The sequence below is a fragment of the Taudactylus pleione genome, unplaced genomic scaffold, assembly GCF_031769625.1.
Source record: "Taudactylus pleione unplaced genomic scaffold, aTauple2 ptg000535l, whole genome shotgun sequence".
Classification (NCBI taxonomy): domain Eukaryota; kingdom Metazoa; phylum Chordata; class Amphibia; order Anura; family Myobatrachidae; genus Taudactylus; species Taudactylus pleione.
In genome coordinates, this window is record NW_028284937.1 from 13,196,888 (window position 1) to 13,204,894 (window position 8,007).

The following is an 8,007-nucleotide window of genomic DNA, read 5'->3' on the forward strand; positions in this document are numbered from 1 at the left end:
TGAAGAAATGATAGGACTGATGATGTGATGTAATAATGGTAATGATGATGTGATGTAATAAAGGGAATGTAATAATGGGAGTAATGATGTGATGTTGTAATGGGAATGATTATGTAATGTAATAAAGGGAGTGGTGAAGTGATGCAATAATTGTGGTATGACATGATGTAATAATGTGAGTGATGTGATAATGAGAATGATGATGTGATGTAACAATGGGAGTGATGATGTAATAAAATAATTTTATTACCGATGTGATATAATAATGGGTATGATAATGTAATGTCTTATGTAATAATAGGAGCGATTATATGGGAGTTAGTTGGGATTGATAATGTGAAGTAAAAATGGAAATGATGATGTGATGATGCAAAGTAATAATAGGAGTAATTATATGATGTAATAATGGAAGTAATGATGTAATGTAATAACGGAAGTGAGATATGATATAAAAGGAATGATGATGTAAAGAATTGATGTAATAAAATGAAAGTGATGATGGGATCAACAATAAGAGTGATGTAATGATGCGAGTTGCTATGGTGATGTGATGGAAAGGGAAAACGAGCGCTTGTGAATACTAAATCGGGGAAAACAAAAAAGTTATTGGACAAACAAACAAACAAACGAACAACCATAAAACACTGAAACCATATGTTTAAGCTTTATTAGGATAAAATTGATGGCAGGTCCAAGCAAGCGTGCAGTGGTATAGTAGATCCAATGCGACCTATCTGTCCCTACCTTTGTCTGTAGCTTCTAGTGCTGGCAGCGTGTTGTGTTGTCTGCACTACACGGGAAGCCGCATGAGGTATAAGTGGGGTAGCGGTGGTTGTGAGTAGCGGCACAGGATGATGTCAGCGGATCGTGGACATCGTCAAGTTGTAGTCCAGTAATGCTTCACTGTTCTTCCTCCACGCTAACCCTGGGGCCAACGCGTTTCGTACCTGCCTAGGTACTTTTTCAAGGATAGTTTCCTTCTCTCTGGATACTTCCATTTATCGAAAAACTTTATTAAGCAATAATAAAAAAACGGAAGTGGTCATCATAAAAATGGCTGAAAAGAGCGGTAAGCTCATGGGCCAATGTTAAAACATATGGTTTAAAAAACAGTAAAATAAAAAATATTAAAAAAAATAAATAAATAAAATATAAACAAATAGGACAACATTGAAGATAAACATGAAACATGTAACTAAAGAATAAAGGTGAAAAAAGGGGGAATATATATATATATTTTTTTTATATAAAAATATTTTTATAAAAATACATTAAGTTCAATATCAACATTAAGACCTAGTGGTTGTAAAGTTTTTAATAAATAAATCCATTTGGTTTCATTTCTTTTTAGTATGTCTACTATATTTCCTCCTCTCCAATGGGGGGCAATTTTTTCTTTACCGATGAATTTAAGGCCAGACGGATCTTGATTATGTTTCTCCAGAAAATGTTGAGACACTATGAGTTTTTAATCCTTTTTTTATATTGTATATATGTTCAGAAACTCGGATTTTTAGTTGTCTTTTAATTTGCCCTACATATTGGTACCCACATGGGCATTCTAAAAGATAAATCATACCTTCTGTGTTACATGTCAATTGATTTTTGATTCAGTACTCTTTCTTGTCTTGGTTTGAGATAAATTTGGTGATTGGTTTTGTATCTGTTTTTTTGTTTTTACACCCCTTGCATTGTAAACAAAAATGAAAACCTGGTGTTTTGTTAGTCCTTTGTTCTTGTTCTTCCACAAAAAAAAAATAACTAAAGAATAAAGGTGAAAAAAAGGGGGAATATTTTTTTTGTGTAATAAAGAGAATGATGATGTGATTATGTGATGTAAAATGGGAGTAAAAATGTGGTTTAATGATGGGAGTGACAATGTAACATAATAAAGGGAATGCCATGTGATGTAATAATGGGAATGATTATGTAATTTAATAATGGAAGTGATGATGTGATGTAATAATGGGAGCGGCTATGACGATGTTATGTCATATTGGGAGTGACAATGTGATGTCTTAATGGGAGTAATGATATGATATAATGTGAGTGATGTAATATTGGGAGTGACAATGTGATATTATAATAGGAATGACAATGTGATGTCATAATGGGAGTGATAATGTGATGTTATAATGTGAGTGATGATGTGATGTAATAATGAGAATAATGAGTTGATGTCATAATGGGTGTTTTAATGTGATGTCATTATGCTAGTGACAATGTGATGTCAAAATGGAGCACTGATCTAATGTCATATTGGAAACAATGATATAATGTCATAATGGGAGTAATGATGTGATGTCATAATGGGAGAGATGATATAATGTAATTATGTGAGTGATGATGTGATGTAATAATGTGAGTGATGATGTGATGTAAAAATGGGAGGAACAATGTGACATCATAATGGGAGTGACAATGTGATGTCATAATGGAAGCGATGATGTGATAACGTGAGTGATTATGTGATGTAATAATCGGAGTGACAGTGTGATTTAATAATGGAACTTACAATGTGACGCAATAATTTGAGTGATGATGTGATGTAATAATACGAGTGATAATGTAATGTGATAATCCGAGTGATGATGTGTCGCAATAATGAGAATGTGATGTCATAAATGGGGTGATGATTTGATGTAATATTAGCAGTAATGATGTGATGTCATAATGGGAGTGACTATGTGATGTAATGATGGGAATTACAATGTGATATAATTGGAGTTAAAGACTGATGTCATAAGGGGGATGACAATGTTCTGTCATAATGGTAGTGATGAAGTGCAATCATAATGGTAGTAATAAACAACTGTGGTGGATAACAAAAGAATTATTTCCCTGGTGAAGAAAAACCCCTTCACAACAGTTGGCCAAATCAAGAACACTCTCCAGGAGGTAGATGTATATGTGTCAAAGTCAACAATCAAGAGAAGAGTTCACAAGAGTGAATATAGAGGGTTCACCACAAGATGCAAACCATTGGTGAGCCACAAAAACAGGAAGACCAGATTAGAGTTTGCCAAACAACATCTAAAAAAGCCATTACAGTTCTGGAACAACATCCTATTGACAGATGAGACAAAGATCAACTTGTACCAGAGTGATGGGAAGAGGAGAGAAGGAAAGGAACTGCTCATGATCCAAAACATACCATCTCATCAGTGAAGCATGGTGGTGGTAGTGTCATGGCGTGGGCATGTATGGCTGCCAAAGGAATTGGTTCCCTTGTATTTATTGATGATGTGACTGCTGACAAAAGCAGCAGAATTAATTCTGAAGTGTTTTGGGCAATATTATATGCTCATATTCAGTCAAATGCTTCAGAACTCATTGGACAGAGCTTCACAGTGCAGATGGACAATGACCTGAAGCATACTGCAAAAGCAACCAAAGAGTTTTGTAAAGCTAAAAAGTGGAATGTTATGCAATGGCCAAGTCAATCCCCTGACCTGAATCCGATTGAGCATGCATTTCACTTGATGAAGACAAAACTGAAGGGATTATGCCCCAAGAACAAGCAGGAACTGAAGACATTTGCAGTAGAGGCCTGGCAGAGCATCACCAGGGATGAAACCCAGTGTCTGGTGATGTCTATGCGTTCCAGACTTCAGGGTGTAATTGTCTGCAAAGGATTTGCAACAAAGTATTAAAAAGTGAAAGTTAGATTTAGGATTGTTTAGTTTGTCCCATTACTTTTGGCCCCTTAAAAAGTGGGAGGCACATATAGAAACTGTTGTAATTCATACACCGTTCACCTGATTTGGATGTAATTACCCTCAAATTAAATCTGAAAGTCTGCAGTTAAATCACATCTTGTTTGTTTCATTTCAAAGCCATTGTGGTGGTCAATAGAGGACAAAATATGAAAATTCTGTCAATGTCCCAATATTTATGGACCTGACTGTATATTTGGTTGTTCATTATGTCATCCCACCATGATCAGTGGGTGCAAGTCTATGACCCCCCACACCACTTGGCACATATTATTAATATTCATTTATTTTGTGCAGCCTCTAAGCCAGTAATATGGATCGGTATTTTTTTCAAAAATGTATAAAAACTGGTTAAAATCACATCATTTGTTTTTTTTTGTTTCACACTGTTATTAACCTCAATAACATTAATTTCCACTCCAGTCAATTTGGACCACCTCACACAATATTGTTCGACAAAAACAGCCAAACCAACTCACAAGTACTTTCAATAGAAAACAATACAACAAAGAAATTTACTAGAAATCGTATGTGGAATATCCTTGCTCAAAACAATTAGTCATAGTTAACGAGCAGCAAACATAAAAACCCTCAACCATGTGTAAATAGCAACATAAGACATGCACCCAAGCAGATGCCTATTCTCAGTGCCCAATCTGTATTTTCTTCCTCGGGGCACTGGGCCACCGATGACTGGCCTATGTAAAGCCCCGATCAATCAGCTTTTTTTTTAGAGCAGATCCCCAACATCTCCCCAACCATTAAAAACAGTGCTCCGTACCTGCAAGTCAGATACAGTGTGAGTCAGTTACAGTACAATACAGTGCGGGACAGTGTGGTTTGGATACAGTGCAGGTCAGATACAGTGTGGGATCCAGTGCAGGTCTGATATAGTGCAGGATACAGTGGGGTGCCACCAGTGGGGGTCGGCAGTGAGGGGTGCTGGCAGTGTCGGCAGCAGGGGGTGCCGGTGGCGTCAGCAGAGGCAGAACTATGGGAAACAATGGAGGTGCCTGCCACCGGGGTCCAGCTTGAAGGAGCAGCTTCTCCATTGTCCACAACATATTCACCCCACTTAGGGCTGTAACTATGTACCCAGAGTGTACCGTCACGGCTGCCCAATATATGACATTCCTTCCCGGTAACTGATAAGCCACCATACACTAGTGGAGAGCTCCATGTCAGACCATCAGTTGCTGCCTTCGTCTATCTGTAGCCTGTCTGCATGTGAATTGCTACATTAGTGTCAGCTTCTGTGACTGGAGGGGGCACCAAATTATATCTTGACTCCTGGTGCTTGGGATGAATTTATGGCACTGGGTGTCAGGCAAGGGGGAAGCGCGGCATCTTCATACCTTCCTGTGCCCATTGAATTCAATGGACTTAATGCTGATTGGGTGAGAGCTGTGACAGAATGCCCCCTATACAAGTGCAAATGCTCCCAGCACATGCCTATTCTAAGTGCCCAATCTGTATTTTCCTCCTGGGGAAGCTGGGCCACCGATGACTGGCCCATGTAAAGCCCCAATAGATCAGGTTTTATGTTGAGCAGTTCCCCAAAATCTCCCAACCCAAAAACAGTGCTCCGTACCTGTGAGTCAGAAACAGTGCAGGGTACAGTGCGGGTTGGATACAGTGCAGGTCAGATATAATGCATGTCGGATACAGTGCGGGACAGTGTGGGTCTGATATAGTGCTGGATACAGTGCGGGTTGGATACAGTGCAGGCCAGATACAGGGTGTTATACAGTGTGGGTTGAATGCAGTGCAGGGTACAGGTCGAGTCAGTTACAGTGCGAGTCAGATAGTGGGCCTGATTCAGAGGTGCTCGCAAAAAGCGAGCGCTCACTCTGAATCAGGGCGGGCGCTGTTTTTTTTTGTTGTGGCCGACCACCCACAGCTATAACGAGTGGCCAGGATGATGGTCACGATGGTCAAGACCATCGAGACCATCGGGCTTGCGACGAGACCCTTGTGGTAGGGTCTCATGGCCGCAAGCCCCAGAGAGCTTCTGGCTCTAATAGAGCCAGAAGCTCTCTCACTGACATCACTGGTGACGTCAGTGGGGCCGCCCACAAACGACAGGCGTTCGCTTGGGAACGTCTCTGTTTGTGAAGCTACCCCCCGGCCATGCCTACAAAATGGGGAGAGCTGTCGATCAACATCGACAGCCGCCCCTTTTGTAGTGAGTCCCGGAGCGAGTGCTTTTTGCGCTCGCATTGGGGCTGCGCGTGTGCACTGGGCCACCATCGACCCGCTTGCGAGCGGGTCTGAATCAGCCCACAGTGAAGTTTATAGTGCAGGTTGGATACAGGACCTCATTCATAGCAGCTCGCAAAATGCAAGCGCTCACTCTGAATGAGGGCGACCACTTTTAATTTGAAAGATGGCCTCCTGGCCGCTCGCTAAGCTGTGGGTTACCACCCACAGCTTTAGCGAGGTGACTAGGTGATGGTTGAGACCATCATGACCATCGGGGCTTGCAATAAGACCCTTGCGGTAGGGTCTCATCTACCGCAAGCCCCAGGTTGCTTCCTGCAGAGCAGGAAGCACCCTACTGACATCAGGCCCTACTGATGTCAGTAGGGCCGCCTTCAAATGGCAGGCGTTCCTTCAGGAATGCCTCCGTTCCTCTGGCCACCCCCCCACCCCACCCACAAAATGGGATGAGCTGTCAATCAACATCGACAGCCGTCCCTTTTGTAGTGAGCCCCGGAGCGAGTGCATTTGCCACTCGATCTGGGGCTTGCGCACGCGCAGTGCAAGCACTGCGCATGCCCTCACCATCGACCCGCTTGCGAACGGGTCTGAATGAGGTCCACAGTGTGGGTTGGATACAGTGTGGGGTACATAGTGGGTTGGATGCAGTGCAGGTCAGATATAGTGTTGGATACAGGGTGGGTTGAATACAGTGCGGGTCTTATAAGTGTGGGATATGGATTCAGTATGATTTACCACTGGCAGCCTGACAAGGATGAAAATCCTGATCGTCACAAGGTAAGTATTCATTAACCTAATCCCACCTAACCCTCCCTTAGGGGTGCCTAACTCTAACCTCCCCCCAAGTACCTAACCCTAATCCTCCCTCTAAGTGCCTAAACCTAATCCCCCCTTCCCCGCCGCCTAAACCTAAATCCCCCGCGGGGGTGCCTAACTCTAACCTACCCCCAGGGGTGCCTAACCCGAACCCTCCCTTCCCCTAGCTTAACCCTAACCTCCCGTGGAGGTGCCTAACCCTAAGTCCCCCCCGGGAACCCTGAACCTAACCCTCCCCCCCGTTGGCAGTCTGCACACGGCGCCCAGTTTACCTTCGATAGGTAAGGCTCCCGGTGTCGGAAAAAAGACATGCGTCGGGATTTCGATGCCTGTCATTTAACCCTTGCCGGGATTAGACAGTCGGGAAGCCAACGGTTGGGATTAAATACATTGGCTTCCCGACTGCTTCCCGTGGGATACAGTGTGGTTTGAATACAGTGCAGGGTACAGTGTGAGTTGATTACGGTGCGGGTTGGATACAGTGCAGTTTATAGTGCAGGTTGGATAGTGTGGGGTTGCTGATGGTGTCCTCAGTACATGAGGCAACAATGCAGGGGTGCTGGCAGTGTGACAGTGGTGGGGGGGTCCTGGTTGTGCCCTCAGTGCAAGGTGCCAGCAGTGTAGGCAGCATGGGGTGCCGCCAGTGGGGGGTGCCGGCAGTGTCAGGCAAGGGGGGAAGAGCAGCATCTTCCTACCTTCCTGTGCGCATTGAATTCATGGGCTTAACGCTGATTGGCTGAGAGCCATGACAAACGTTTCTCTCAGCCAATAAGTGTTAAGCCCATTAAATTTAATGGGACGCTTGAGGCAAAACCTCAAGATCAGACAGAGGGATCGAGAGATTTTGCCTCGATTAGGGATCTGGGGCAGGCAAGGACACAACTGTGACAAATGGGGATGGATATACGCGCGCTCCTAAGCGGGAGAGAATGTGGTCGTAGGTGTAGGATGTGTAGCAAAGGCATCTGTGGGTGGGGGGAGTTGGGGGGGGAAGTGTGGAGAGTATGTGGTATAGTGTAGGTGGGTGGATGGAATAAAGACTGACAAATGATGTTGGATCCAAACCTATTTATTGGGTAGACACAATGCTCCCTAGCTAGTTCCTTATGCTGGCATACCAGTGAATGATATAAATAGTCTTGGTGCGGCCCACTGTTGGGGGGGTTGGTAGACCCTTTTAAGGGGCTCCTTTGACATGCGGTCCTCACTTCTGCACATCCCCCTGCTGGACCTTTGGTCGACAGACTTATGGCTG